Genomic DNA, 16174 nt, shown 5'->3' with positions numbered 1-16174 from the left:
AGAGAAATTGTGGATCATGGTGTGGGCTGCAGGTACCAAAGAATTGGGTAGCTCTGAAAGGGTAGGTATGACTGGGTGTCTTACAAAAATGGTAAAGAAGGGAGTACATCCAGAAGATTTGTGTAAGTGATTATTATGTGAGAATTCCGGCCAAGGAAGAAAGTCGCTGCAGGAGTTCTGTTGATTGGAACAAAAGCAACGGAGGTATGTCTCGAGATCCTGGTTGACCCGCTCCATTTGACCATTGGTCTGTGGATGGTATCCCAAGGAAAATTTTAAATTGATCCCAGATGGCTACAAAATCTAGAAATAAATTGCACCCCACAATCAGATATGATCTCACGAGGGCCATGGATGTGGAAGATGTGTTCGATGAACAGGCGTGCCAAAACAGGAGCAGATGGTAAACCTTTAAGGGAAACAAAATGAGCGTATTTGGAAAATCGATCTACCACACCTTTTAATTCGTGGCAACATGGGAGATCAGTGATAAAATCCATACTGATACTAGACCAAGGGGTCTTGGCTACTGGAAGCGGGAGGAGACCAGGAGGAGAACGTCTGGGAGTCTTATGACGGGCGCAAACTTCACAGGCCTGAATAAATTTGCGGACATCTGAGGGCAAGGAGAGGCACCAGTAATTCCGAGTGAGAAAAGCCACAGTCTTCTTGATACCTGCATGACCAGCAAACTTCGAACTGTGAGCCCATTTCAAAAGTTTACAGCGAAGGTAGATATCAACGAAGGAACGAACCACAGGAGAAGACTTAGTTGTGGATTGAGTCAGCGCCATAAACTTAATGGGATTGATGATAGGTTTGGCTGTAGAGGAATTTGCATCAGTAGGATCAAAAGATCGAGAGAGGGCATCGGCTTTGAAATTCTTAGAGCCTGGCCGGAAAGTCAAAACTAGCTGAAATCTGCTGAAGAATAGTGACCAACGAGCTTGCCTGGCATTTAAACATTGGGCGGATTGGAGATAAATAAGGTTTTTATGATTCGTGAAAACTGTTACTGGAAAGCAGGCACCTTCTAACAAATAACGCCATTCTTCAAGAGCAACTTTAATAGCAAGAAGTTCCTTGTCCCCAATGCCGTAATTGATTCTAGCTATCATTTTGTAGAATGTACTAAATAAATGATAGCTAGAATCCATCAGCTTGATACATTTACCCCCTGGATTGCTTTCGCAGTGTGTTTTGGGTCATTGTCTATCTGTACTGTGAAGCGCCGTTCAATCAATTTTACTGAATTTGTGTGAGTATGAGCAGACGGTATATCCCTATACACTTCATCAGGATCATGAGCCATTCCAAGTCTTCTCCATTCTTTTTTCTTTCCATCATTCTGGTACAGGTTGATCTTAGTTTCATCTGTCCAAAGAATGCTGTTCCAGAACTGGGCTGGATTTTGTAGATGCTTTTTGACAAGTCTAATCTGGCCTTTTTATTCTTAGGCTTATGAATGATTTGCACCTTGTGGTTAACCCTCTGTATTTGCTCTTATGAAGTCTTCTCTTTATGGTAGACTTGGATAATGATATGCCTACCTCCTTGAGAGTGTTCTTAACTTGACTAGATGTTGTGTAGGGTTTTTCTTTATCTTGCGATCATCCATTCCTATTGCTGTGAACGTCCAGGCCTTTTTGTGTTGCCAAGCTCACCAGTGCATTCTTTTTTTCTCAGAAGGTACCAAACTGTTGATTTGGCCACTCCTAAGGTTCCCGCTTTCTCTCTGATGGATTTTTTTGATTTTGCAGCCTAAGGATAGCCTGTTTCACTTGCATAAAGAGCTTCTTTAACCGCATGTTGTCCGTTCACAGCAACAGCTTCCAAATGCCACACTTGGAATCAACTCCAGACCTTTTGCCCTGCTTAATTGATAAAGAAATAACAAAGGAATAGCCCACATATGAAACAGCTTTTGAGTCAAATGTTCAATTACTTTTGGTCCCTTGAGAAAGAGCAGGGGTACATATTAAACAGCTGTAAATCCTAAACTCTTTCTCCAATTTGGAAATGAATAACCTCAACTGAAAACTGATAATCTGCATTTTAGGCGTATATTCATTATATAACTGTAAACTGAATATGTTTGATTTCAAGAGGCATTTGAAAGACACACTCAGGGATCACCATCGTCACACCAAGGGGACCAGTGGGTGTCCCTCTGCCTCTTTGGACTTGTTGCCTCAAGAGCGGAATATGTAGGCCTGTATAGCTGTTTAAGAAATCAAAGGGGTAACACGAGGCGACAGGTCCTCATGAAGCATCACACCAATCACACTCTGGTAACTATCCTTATTATCTAAAATATAGCACTATATAGACTATAACTATAAGACTATGTACAGTATATTTCTGCACTTTTCTACTCTCTCACCTCGTGCCCCCCCTTTTTTTATATGCTCTCTAAACTGAATTTAACTTTGCATTTGTATTGTAATTAAATGTTCATATTATAATTTGTTATTTCCAATGTCTTGAAAGATGATTTTATACTATTCCACAAAAGGAATAACACTCAAGCTTAACAAATCAGAGCGTAAAACAGTAAGGGTGGGCATGCAGTGTCCCCCAAAAGGAATCATAATAATGGTTCAACGTAAGTATAAAAATCGTTTACTCTTTCATCCAATTTGGGGGACACTTCTATTTTGGGAATGTTCCAAAGCTGCCTCCTAGGGGAGTGTATACTCAGACACAGCTATGTACAAAACCTTACATCAAAACTAGTTTCCTTGGAGTAAGATATAAAAATGTTGCGAATATATGAACAGGACCAGGTGCCCACCCAATACAACTGCTAAGCTGAGGCTCCATGCCGCGTCACCCTGGAATCGTTCACCAGTCTGGTAGAGTGGGATGTGATATTTTTTGGAACCGGCTTTCCAGCGGTGATATATGCGTGTGGAATCACAGCCCTAATCCATCTGGTAATGGTCTGTTTTGTCGCTACCCAGACTCATTACATACCTTCTTAAAGAACTAACTAATGAAGAGACTCTTCGTCCAACAAGGACTAATCCTGTCTTTGACTAGGGATTACTGTATCCTGGTTCAGGAGAAACTTTGACACCACCTTGGGCTGGAAGGCTAATTTGATACACACAACAGCCCTGTCATCCTAAAAAACAAGGAAAATTACCTGCAAGACAAAGCTGCCAAATCTGAAACTCTTCTTGCTGAGCACATAGCCATTAGGAATGCCATTTTCCAGGAATGGTATCTAATGTCAACAGATTCCAATGGCTCATCGGTTGAAATCTGCCCAAGTTTAGGCCCTAAGGAGCTGTCGAACGAACATAATGCTACTAAACGTGCAAGACTCCCTCTAGGAAATATTGGACTGATCACAGTGATGAGGGATACTTTCTTCTGAAAGTTACACTGACAGCGCAGATACCGGGACCATGAGGGAGACAAGTCTTAAGCTACCGTCAAGACCACCAAAAGACACTCCAAGTTAAAGGAAGAGGATGTAATGTAAGTCTTCCACACTCTGTGATATCATAGCCTTTATCATGGTCTACATGACCTCCTCAGATCTAAGGATCGGCCTATCTTTCCTTTCTTATTCACCAAAATAGGAACTGATGGGTCTGTGTTGACAGTTTGAAAAATTGTGTTGGCAAGTATGGATTGGGACTGGACAACCTGGCTAAAATTTTGCTCTGGAAAGTCTGAGATTGAAATTGTGCGAATTGCACTGCTTCTAAAGTGGACATCATTTTCCTCATAAACCTCATCTGTAACACACGGGACTCCCAGATCCTGTTGCTTACCCCTCTGCTGTCCCTGTGGTCCATAGGCTTTGTTGGTCTCAGGCTCCCCTGCAGGGTGCTGCCCAGTCTGTCTCCATTCCAGAGTTCCCTCCAAAACCAGTGCCTGGATGCTACCATCTTGGATTCAGTCACCTGCTCTCTCTCAGCCAGTCAGAGTGCTGCTTCAGCTCAGCTGACGACAGCCTCCAGTCAGGGGATAGTATTCTCTATAAAAGGACTTCCTGGAGTTCTAATCGGTTGCCAGTGCTATGCTTATTCCTCAAACGCTAACCTGGTTTATAGTAGTCTGCAGTCTTCTCAGTTAATACTGCCCAAACAACACAGTTAGCACGTTCTAGTCCAGTCCAGCACTCTGGTTCCAGTCCGTTGCAGCACTATGGTTCCAGTCCACTCCAGCACTCTGGTTCCCGTATGTTCCAGCACTCCCATTCCAGTCTGGTCTATGCTGCTATATTTGATCACTGTCTTGCTATTCTTGACCTCTTGCCAGTCTCCAGTGCCATTCATATTCAATAATCTTAGGAACCACCACCTGCACTCATGAGTAGGAACCTAATCAAGCCACAAAGCTTTGTGCACGTAGCCACCAGTTTTATTCCAGAGACACAACCCAATCAAGGTACAAACAAATCCTCAGGCATATCATTATGCAAGGAGAACTGATACTCACTTTGGGGTCCAGAGAGATATCACCAGCTGTTGAAATACAAGGATTTTCTGTTCTAGTAAAATGATTCTTTGACGCTTGGTGTCAAAGAGGAGACCCAGAAATACCATCAACTTGGGCAGGGACCAGGTTTGACTGTGGATAGTTTATAATCCAGCCATGGGATGCCAGTGTCACTGATGTTATTAACAAATGGGTCAGAAGGAAAGGTGCAGATCATACTTTTTTTAAGAATTCGCTTACCCCCAGATACCCCTTTTGATCTTAGGAGGCGTCATCACTGCCATAATTTTGGTAGACACCCTCAGTGCTGATGCCAGACCAAAGTACAATGCTCTGAACCAAAATGGAGATCTGCAACATCAAAACTGAGGAGCATCTTTTATATCCATGTAAGCCAAAATTCATCTTGCTCCATTTATAACTGATTCTAGGGATTTAAGGCCCAAAATTAGTTGAACAGCCATGCCCAGTTGTTGCACCATAAACAGATTTGAGCAAAAACCTAGCTCCTCTTGTTCTTCCAGGACTGAGACAATCATTCCCAATGGAAAATATCTGGGCCGCAAAAGGTCCACAATGTAACCACCTTCCAGAATACTGTTTCCCATATGTCTGAAGTGGAACTGATCCACTGGCAAAGAAGAGCAATAGGTGGGCTTCTACCACAAATCTTCCTGGTTGTGCGAAGACCGTCTTTTTTTTCAGAAAGCTTGGGAGCAAGATTTTTGTCTGACCAAGCCTGCTTGCACCTCTGGTGGCCATCATGTGGGGAGTAGGAGAGGCCCCTTGTGAAAAGAACTGGAATATCTGGTCCTTTCATATGAGAACATTCATCTGAAGGAAAGAGTTTTTGAGAGCAGTGGGACCTTACACCTCAATGGGCTGTCCTTCCCAGGATCTATGCCAGAGTACTTGCCTGGTGTCTACAACTAAGGCTGAACTCCTGGACTGGATAAGACAGAGTATAGCCTAATCCAATTATTTGGATGATTCTCTCATGTACTCGATATACTAAGGGCAACAATTCTGATCCTGACCTGCTAGATTGTAAGCCCTCACTAATCTGCTCATACCATTTCTCAACTGCATTGAATGCCCAAGCAAATTATAGAATAGTTTTGAGTTTTGCCCCAGCTGCAACAGAAATATTATAATTACTTCAAATTTTCTGTCCGTGCTATCATTCAAGGAAGCAGAATTCAGAATAGGAAAAAAGGGCAAAAAACAAACTTCCAAGATAAATATACTTGCAAGGCCCGAGGTCAAGTTGGGTCAGTACACAAGTAATCAGCAGTACAGGCAAAAGTTCCAAGGTTTTGATACAAATAGCATGGTCAGAGGTCAAGCTGGGTACACAGGTAAATTGCAGTTTAGGCAGAGTTCCATGATTTGTTACAATATCATATTCAGAGGCAGGCTGAGTCAGTACACAAGCAAGCAGCAGGAAAAACAAGGCAATGAGAATCAGGATACAAGCAAGGAAACTGGAACACAATTACATAGTATTGTTGAGTTGCAGAGGGAATATTTTTAGTGTCTTCAGATGCTGTTAAATGTGTGTGAAAGAATCTGAACGCTGGGAATGCGAGAGTTCGTTGGCTGGAAATTCTCACTTAGTGCTGTCGGGTGATGACAGGGAGCCTACTTGCACCTCTGGAGGCCACCATGTGGGGCGTAGTCAGATGGACGGGTAAGTCAACTTTTTGGGGAGAAAGGAAAATAAAATTTGTTCTTCTTTTTCCGTTAGAATAAAAAAAAATTAGGAACCACCGCTTTCTAAGGGTCCTGAATAATAAGGGCCTGTTAAACGGTCAGCACTAACTTGGTACAAATGAATTAAAGGGTGGCAATCAATAGTTTTCACTTGCCATGCCAGCTCTTGCCAGCTCTGCAATTAATTTGTTGCCAAGAGACTTACCTGTAGCTGGTTCCACCATTTCGGATTCTAAATCTAGCAGGTAGCATAGTATAAATAAGCAAAACCTAAATAATGCAACAGTTTAATCTCCAGTACAACTCTCAAAATCGATTAGAATGTACATATCAATCTCCACTTCCAAGAGACATGTATCTCCAAAGGACCTGATTCATCAAGGCACGTATTCTGAGTGCAACCTGCATTCAGTATTATATGCACGTATTAAGGTATTGCGTATGCCTGAATTCATCAAGGAACGGGTTTCAAGATACGTGGACTGTTGAATTCAGAAATAGGTCTGCTGTGCTCTACTACACAACATGCTGCAGGATATATTCAATACCTATGTGTATTAGAAATTTGCAAAAGAACACACAAGAAAATATAAACATTATTGAATTAATGTTACCTGTTAATAATAAAGGCATTAATGATAAAAGTGTTTTGTTTAAGAAAAAAAGTTTTAATTTTTGTTCCATGAAATACATTTATTACAAAGTTGTTAATGTCTACTGAATATAAAATACATTTTTACAGTTGCTCGTGATTGCAAACACATGTTATAGCATGCATACAAGACATTACTGATCAGGACTTAGACTAGTCTTGTAGCTGGAGCAAGAGATATGGCAGAAAAACGGGTAACTTTGAGAATATCAGAGCTGGATTCAGACGTGGCTGCGTGCACTTCAGTTTGGCACACCTCTACTATACATGAACTACAGCAAAATGCCCCCTACCAGCCCAGTTCACTCCCCAAAATCATAAGCTGCAGTGAGAGAGAGAGAGAGAGAGATATGCACCATAACATTAATATAAGCCTGCAGGAGATGTAGTCAGGGAGGAATGGATAATATCAGCTATAGCGATCGTTGTCACCTCCCTGGCAGACATCTAGAATTGGCTAGTCTCTACATTCCAGGGCCTGGACCTGCATCTGTCCCCGGTGAGTCTGAGGGAGCAGATGGCTCAACACCTGCTTCTGCTCCCCCAGTCCCCAGTACTTAAGCCACACGGAGACAGGTGCAGAGGGCAACATCTAACCTTGGCCCTGTGGGAAAAAGACTTGAAAAAATTAAAACAATATATTCATTTTTAACACAAATAAGAATTCATTTGTACTCACATTCTGCTGGTCTTTTTCCATTAACCCCACATAGGAAATAGGTGAAATCAGAGTATATGTTGTTATTTATTAAATATATGCTGCATAGTAAAATGCATGTTAAGTCCATCAACTTTTATTTTTTGTAATCCTTTCTATAAACACATTGCAGTCACATTTTCATGCAGCATATATAGATCATAAAATCAGTTAGGCAATTATTATGTTTAGCGCCAAAGATAAAATGGGACAATATGCATTATTTGTATTTCATAATATGTCTCTTTTGATAGCACTTACAACAAAATTTCAGAAGCTCAGAATTTCCTGAGAGGGCACAGGATCAAGGTCATTGTCATCTGTCTCCTGGCCAGCAACCTCGCTCTCCTTTATAAAAGGCATTGATGTGCACAAGCTGACCATAGACCCTAAGTCAGTCGGCACAATGTGCAAAGAGTATCCATAATGATCAGGGCCGCCGAGAGGGGGGGGGAGCGGGTACTATTTACCCGGGCCCGGGTATTCCAGGGGGCCCGGGGCTGCACTTTTTTTTTTTATTTATAATTATTTTTTATTTTTTTTTCTATACTTTTCTCTTCGGGCGGGCGGGTGTGAGTGAGGTGAGTGAGGGTAGGGGGTTTTCAGGTCCGGGGTTGCGCCGCAGTAGTTGTGCCTTCCGCGGCGCCCAATCCAATCAGCCAATGCGGTGATGTCACGCGAGAGTGCCTAGCTGTGCTCTCGCGTGACTTTGTGGAACTACTTGTTTACAGCCTGTGACCACGCCGGTAGTCATAGGGCTGTCTTCAGTGCAGGCTGCAGGCAGCAGGGAACGTTGTTTGTAAGTACAATATGGTTAACAAACTTATTGTCCAGAGCTGTGGGGTCATCCTTCATACTATGTCCAATCCACATTCCACAGACAGCACCCTTTCACTGCCGGGACAAAGCAACACAAAGAGATAAGTGCTTGAGGGCTTTACCTGCACACACACAACGAGAGTTGTATAAAGAGAAAGAGTGACACTTATAGAGAGTGAGAAGGCTGGCATCGATATCACCCTCAGGCTAACATCCTTAGATGTTTAAACAATGGCCCGACCGACCTCTCTATTTTTACTGTTACCCTTTGTGTTTATTTCTTTACACGGGTTGCTCTGTTTCTCTGACATTGATTTACTGTCCTTTAAGTGCCCACCCGGCTAATGAGATTCCAACCCCAACACGAGCAGAAGAAGTTCATATTGAATAAACAGTATTATATAGTCCCCTTATTGTCAGTGTCAATTTTCAGAAAGGAAAATTCATTAAACAGATAGAGTGGAGAGGGTCTAAATAACAGAAGCTTACAAACCTCTGCCCCTCTAGTTGTAATAGATCTACAAGTCCTGGCATCCTGGGACTTGTAGTTCCACAACTGCTGGATCGCCACAGGTTACCTACTTCTAGTAAACTAAAACACTTTCATCATCAGCTGATATTTGTTCAAGGGACGTTAAGAGAAACCTGAAATCCTCTTTATCGCCACAATATTGCTATAAATTGTATATATTAGGACAGGGTGCCTCTTTTTGGCAGCATTGGACTTTTGCTTAATGCCACATGAAATAATGGGCAGTTGGTGTGTCTGTACTGTTAGATAACATATTGTTAACAAAATAACATGATATTATTAGTTGTGGTAGTAATTAGTGTGATGATTATTATTATTTTTGCAAAATATATAAGATGTAGAATAATATTTGCAAAGAGTCACTAGAGATCCCAGTCTCATCCAGTATCGTAAGAGATTTCGCACAAGAAAGGCAGTACACTGATTTATCACATACTAAAGATTGGCCTGTATTGTAATTCTGTGTTTGTCGGCTGGAGATAGGATGTTTGGGGATCTAATACAACATTTTGCAATGTGGGGGGGTCTGGCGCTATATAAATAAATGATGATGATAAAATGGTTATATGCAGACTGTAGGAGGACATCCACATTATGTTTTCAAAATGCCCCCAATTCATATTCTGATACACAGAAGTGCCCCCAGTTCATATTATGCCACAGTAATGCCCCCAGCTCATTTTATGACACGCAAGTGCCACATTTCCTATTATGCCACAGTAATGTTCCCGGTTCATTTTATGTCACACATAATTGCCCCCATATACTCCGTGATCTGTGTTATGTACTGTGTTCAGTTATTGCTCTGCTTTTCCATATTTCATGTACCAATACATTTTCCAAACAGACCGCAACATTGCAGTGACCGGACAAGAAACCAGCAGCAGACTGCGGAAGCTGTAATAACAGGTAGGATAGAGCATGCACAGACCTTTATACACACAAGATACAGCACGCAGATGAATAAGGCGCAACTGTGTCTTTGTATATGTATGTGCTTAAATATGCCAAAAATGCAAATTCTTTTGTCCGGGTAGAATTGACATCCACCACTACAAGGAAGAGCACAGCTCGGTGACCTCAGGGGGAAACGGTGAAGCCTGGAGCAACTTGATCTCAACCACAAACAAGGTAAGCTGTTTTCTTATAAACTATAAGGTATTTGCATTGCTTAGAGGTATACTTAGAGATCTAATCCAAACCCGTGACTGCTTCTTCCATTATCATGTGTATACTGCAATTAGTTAAGACGCCATTTAGCTTCCATGTAGCTACCAAGGTACGTCCAAGTCTTGATGAGGCAGACAGAAACTAAGCAGCAATTCCTCCTACATACCCCTAATATATATATTTATATATATTCATTTTAGGGGAAGCTTCGCCATGGATTTGTATCATCATAAATCTGGCGCCCAGAAACGTAAAGAAAAAAAAGCAAAAGACAAAAGGACCAGTGAAGGTCGGAGAACTCTTGAAAGTGTAGGATTTACTGTTTCCTCTCATTTGTCTGAGCATGAAGGTCAGAAGGAGGTGGCTGGATCTTCAACAATAACAAGTGGAATTGATGAAGTTAATGAAAATCTAACTGTTATTGTTCTTGATGATGATGATGATGATGATGATGATGTTAGTGGTTCAAGTAGTATGCTAACATGTGCTTCTGGCACAGACACTACACTGATTTCAGAACCACATACAAGTTCTGCACACTTAACTTCTGCACGTAAAGGTGATGTTACTGAGGTTTGTTCCACAGCTTACTCAGAGGGGGCATCTGATATCGAATTAGATAGCAACAGGCAGCTATTGAAATGTGATATAGGCCTTCTGCAACCAGGTTTCTCAGTGGCCCAAATAGAAGATGCCGTACGACAGGGACCAGAACCACACCCAACCTTTTTCCCACCTGATAAACATGGCAGCCAATTTCCTTTTTATATATTAAATTTTCACTTACCAAACAAAGAAAAATATCCTCGCGACTGGTTAGTTTGGAGTAAGAGTAAGCAAGCTTTGTTCTGCTTTCCCTGTTTTTTATTCAGCAAGCTCCCAGTAACACATCGTTCAGTTTTGACAACAGAAATCGGTTGGGGACCTTCGAAAGGTTATAAAAAACTGTACAATAAAATACCTGACCATGAAAATAGTAATAACCATCGTACATGTTATGTAGACTGGCGAGATTTGCAAACCAATCTTGAAAAAAACATGACAGTTGATAGTTTATTATGGCACAAAATCCAGAATGAAACCGAGGTTTGGAAAGCCTTATTGCGAAGATTTCTGGATGTAGTTCTGTTTCTTGCAGAACGTGGACTGGCTTTTAGAGGATCAAGCAACCTAATTGGACATCCAAGAAATGGCAATTTTCTAGGAATGTTAGAAGTTGTAAGCCACTACGACCCTTTGCTTGCAGAGCATTTGAAAAAAGTAAAACAGGCACAAATGGAGAAAAAAAGATTACAAGTACATTACTTGTCAGCAGAAATTCAAAATGAATTCATATCATGTTGTGCCGAATATGTGTTTAACTGCATTTTAAAGGAGAGAGAAAATGCAAAGTATTTTTCTATTATTGTAGATGCAACACCAGACTCAGCACACATGGAACAAACTACCTTCATTTTGCGTTATGTTCTTGTCGTAAACAATGAATATCAAGTTTTAGAACGATTTTTGGAATTTGTCAACTGCAATAAAAAAACAGGGGAAGCTATTGCAGATTTAATTCTGGAAACGCTTCAAAAACGTAATATTCCAATAAATGATTGTCGTGGACAAGGCTATGACAATGGTTCTAACATGAGTGGAGCATACAAAGGTGTCCAAGCTCGAATTTTACAAGTAAATTCTCTGGCTATTTTTTCTCCTTGTGCCTGTCACAGTTTAAATCTGTGTGGTGTCCATGCAGCAGAATGTTGTCCTGAGGTTGTGACATTTTTTGGCATTGTACAAAAGCTGTATAATATATTCAGTGGCAGTCCTCAGAGGTGGGAAATTTTGAAAGCAAACATCGGTGCTTCACTCCACTCCATGTCAAATACACGTTGGTCTGCAAGGGTAGAGAGTGTCAAACCCTTTGCTGAAAGACTTCCTGGGATCCAAAAGGCAATTGAGTCAGTGTTGGAACTTAACCTAACATCAGAAATTCGAACAGATCTTGATTCTGTAAGCATATATTTGGATTCTTTTGATTGTGTTTTGATGGCATCTATTTGGCTAAAAGTCCTTACAGCTATAAATTACAGAAGCACAGTTTTGCAAGCACGAAATACCACAATTGATAAAGAAGTTGAAAATCTTTCCAGTCTGGTAGATGAATTAAAAGCAATTAGAAATAATTGGCAAGCTCTCTTAAATGAATCCAGACTGGTTGCTGAAAATTTAAATATACCAACTGAGTTTAGATCTTTTCAGCAAAGACGTCAAAGAAAAAGGAGAAGATTTTTTGATGAATCATCAACTGAAGAATCTTTCTCTAATTCAACCCCAGAAGAGATGTTCAAGTGCAAAGTATTTCACATTCTTTTGGACAGCGTCATAGGCAATATGACAACAAGATTTGATGCAGCAAAAGCCATAAATTCTTTATTCAGTATTTTATGGCTCTTTCCTGAGGTAGAGGATGAAGAAGTTAGAGAAAAGGCAAACCAGCTTCCAAAAAGATACGAAGATGATGTTACCCAAACTATTTGTGATGAGCTAATACACCTTAAATCAATATACAAATCAAATTTAGGAGAAGAATCTCTTTCACCTATCAAACTCCTAAACAAATTGAAGCACCAGAAGCTTGAACGCCTGTTTCCGAATATTGTTGTTGCCTTAAGGTTGTTCTGCACCATACCCGTAACAGTGGCTCAAGCTGAACGCTCTTTCAGTTGTCTCTCAAGAATAAAAGATGTTTTAAGATCAACAATGACTCAGAATCGTTTAAATGATTTAGGTCTGCTATCAATAGAGGCTAGCTTGGCCAGAAATTGCGATTTCTCAAGTATTATCGATTTATTTTCAAGTCGTAAAGCTCGTAAAGCTCTACTGTAATGGATCCAGATATTATAATTCAGTGCTGGAAAAAGTCTGGCCACCTAGATATTAAGAATTAAAAGGGTCTTTTAGGTTTTTTGTTTCAATGAAACACTGATCATAATTTTGTATTGTGACTTATATGTTCCGAACCTACCTCCTAATATATTTTATTTTAATTTACCTGTCAGATGTAATGGCAGTTTTGAAAATGTATATTGTATGTTGGTTTACTTTCATAGTTCATCACGTCAATGTGTAACTGGGGATATGACACTTACACATGGTTGGAGATGTCTCTATGGCCGAGGTATTTACAGTTGCACTGATTTTACTATTTATTTTTTTGCACCTAAATTATTTTGATATTTATGTTTAAAGTTTTAACATGCCAAAGCTAAGTTTCTCTATCTTTCTGTAACAAAAATATATTGTATTTATTTTATACATGTCTGGTGTAAAGAACAAATAAAGTTGTTTTGTTTATATTTGTCTTTTTCATTATAACATCTGCATATCTTACACTGAAACATATATTTTTAGGTCACTGTCCTGAGTAACTCAGGACTGCTTGGACATATGTCATGCTCCGGCAATCGGGCTCTGCACCAATGGTGTACGCAGCAATGCAGGTTTTTTCGGTAGGAGGGTGGACTAGTGCTTTTAACCTGATAGACATGGGGCCGGCCTCAATTATGCATAGCCACGCCCCAATTGTGTGACCACTCCCACCATAGCCACGCCCCAAATTTTCGGCAAAATTTTTACTTCCCTGCTTTAAGGGGCCCCATAAAGTTTCTGTACCGGGGCCCTGAATTCCTCTTGGCAGCCCTGATAATGATATGAGGTGGTAGCCAAAAGCAGGTATATCACCTCTGCATCTGGCATCACAAAGAGGCTTACACGTGACCTGTAGACATGCTTGTGAGTACCGTGCGTTCTTAGTTACTAGTGTCCCAGTGGGTTAGTTCAAAAACCACCTAGGTGAATTGTTGCATCCAAACAGTGATTTATTCAACAGGTGTCAAAACAGGCAATGTAATTCATTAGAAGCACAGCGAAGGCATGTGACGAAAGCACAGTTCCTAGTTACCACACAAGATACAGTCACAGACAGGGCCGCCATCAGAATTCGTGGGGCCCAGTACAAATGAAGCAGGCAGGGCCCCCTGATGACCCCTCCCCCCCCCCCCCCCCCCCCAATAAACCAGGGCCATCTTTCCGACTGCGCACGATGGGCAGGTGCCCGGGGGCCCATGGAAATGAAATAAAAATCACTGAACTTAATCAGTTAAGTTCAGGTAAGTTAAGGGGGTCCCTTATATATATATATATATATATATATATATATATACACATACACTCACCAAATATTGGCATTGTCCCTACTAGAATCACAACATTTCACAGACTCTCCTGCTCTCTCCTACCTGTTCTTCTCACTTTCCTCACCTGTGGCTGCAGGTTTCTTTAGTTGCGGCTTCTCTGGATCCTGGAATGTTGGGGGCCCTAGTTGGAAAAAAAAATGGGTGCATTTAGAAAATTACAGCCAGCCCCAGCATTAAATCAATATCACCCTTGATTAATAATTAGGTCTTCTCCAACCCCAACATTAAAATAACAGTATTCACATTTAATAAATAATAATATATTATAACATACCTATACAGACCCATATAAAGCCAATGTCAGATCTTGTCCTCCTGAATTATTATTATTAATTTTTATTTTTAGGGCGCCACAAGGTTTACGTAGCGCCATACAGGGACAAACGAATTACAATACAAGGTGAGACAGCACAGTACAGTAAACATTAAGCACAGTAACTCAGTAAGCTCAATGCACAGCTAGAGAGGGCGGGGGAAGGGGGAGGGAGGATCCGCAAACGATGGGGCCCAAGAATGAGGGCGCGGAAGACAGGGAGACCCCCAGAGGGGGGAGGAGGGAGCAAGAGGGGATGGGGGGAGGAGGGCCCTCGAGGAGGAGGGCTAAGTAGCTGGAGAGTAGAGTTAGAAGTGGTGGAAACAGGAGGAGACATGGCCCTGCTCAGAGGAGCTTACAATCTAAGGGGAGGGGTGGACAGACAGAGAAAAGCAGGGGAGAGAGGGAGAGTAGGGGGACAAGGCAGGGAAGGGGAAAGAAGGGGGAGAGGCAGAAGATAAGGTAGTTAAGTTAAGTGGGAGAATACTAGGTGACTTCCAAAAAAGGTTGGAGGATGGAAGCCTGTAGCAAGTGTATGCTGGAGGTGACTTTTTTACTTCACTGACTACATGTGAAGATTCATCCAAAGTTTCTACATCTAATTTAGAACCCAAAATGTCTAAACCAGTGGTTCCCAAACTTTTGCAGTTCGTGACACCCTTAGAGTCTCCATAATTTTTTCAAGGCACCCCTCCAAAATAATTACTGAGTAGTCCTGTTTTAGAAGTAGTTGGGTCAAAAAAATGTAATAAGTATTTAGGTCAGGACAGAAATACTTATTTAGTTGTATGCAAAAATGCCCCCTCTACATCCAGACACACTGCCCCCTCTGCATCCAGTCACTTTGCCCCCCTCCTCTGCCCTCTGTCATGCTCCCTCTCACTCTGCCCTCTGTCACGCTGTCCCCCCCTCTGGCCTCAGTCGCCCTCCTCTCCCTCTGTCACGCTGTCCCCTTTTCTCTGTCACGCTGTCCCCTCCTATGGCCTCTGTCATGCTGCTCCCTCTCCTCTGTCATGCTGCCACACTGTCCCCCTCCTCTGCCTTCTGTCACATTGCCCCCCTCCTCTGCCCCCTCTTCTCTGTCACGCTGTCCCCTCTCCTCTGGCCTCTGTCACGCTGTCCCCTCTCCTCTGCCCTCTGTCACGCTGTCCCCTCTCCTCTGGCCTCTGTCACGCTGTCCCCTCTCCTCTGCCCTCTGTCACGCTGTCCCCTCTCCTCTGCCATGCTCCCTCTCACTCGGTCCCCTCTGCCGAGGGAAAGCCAGAAGAAAACAAAACAAAACATAAACTCACCAATCCGCGCGGCGCCGGGACCCAGCATTCTCCGTCTCTCTCACGCAGCTTGTCGCTATAGTGACAAGCTGCGTGAGAGAGGAGTGTGCTGGGTCCCGGCGCCGCGCGGATTGGTGAGTTTGTTTTGTTTTTTCCTGCCTTTCCCGCGGCACCCCTGGGAGCCACGGTGCACACTTTGAGAACCGCTGGTCTAAACCCTAATGTTTGTCATGGGATCCACAGGCCTGTACAGAATTTGTCAGTTGTGCATTTTAAATATCCCTTTATTTACTTACCTTTGAATTAGA

At 42.0% G+C, this 16174-nt stretch overlaps 1 long non-coding RNA gene across 1 annotated transcript; it reads left to right on the top strand.

Annotated features, from left to right (window-relative positions):
* The first annotated feature begins 8274 nt into the window (after positions 1–8274).
* LOC142150099 (uncharacterized) lies at positions 8275–12535 on the top strand. The gene is made up of 4 exons (XR_012691008.1): positions 8275–8316; positions 9716–9777; positions 9906–9999; positions 10239–12535. It is a non-coding gene; the product is annotated as an uncharacterized LOC142150099 (long non-coding RNA).
* Positions 12536–16174: the final 3639 nt, after the last annotated feature.

The sequence above is a fragment of the Mixophyes fleayi genome, chromosome 4 (genome assembly GCF_038048845.1).
Source record: "Mixophyes fleayi isolate aMixFle1 chromosome 4, aMixFle1.hap1, whole genome shotgun sequence".
Taxonomy (NCBI): domain Eukaryota; kingdom Metazoa; phylum Chordata; class Amphibia; order Anura; family Limnodynastidae; genus Mixophyes; species Mixophyes fleayi.
This window is presented reverse-complemented; position numbering and strand designations above follow the sequence as displayed.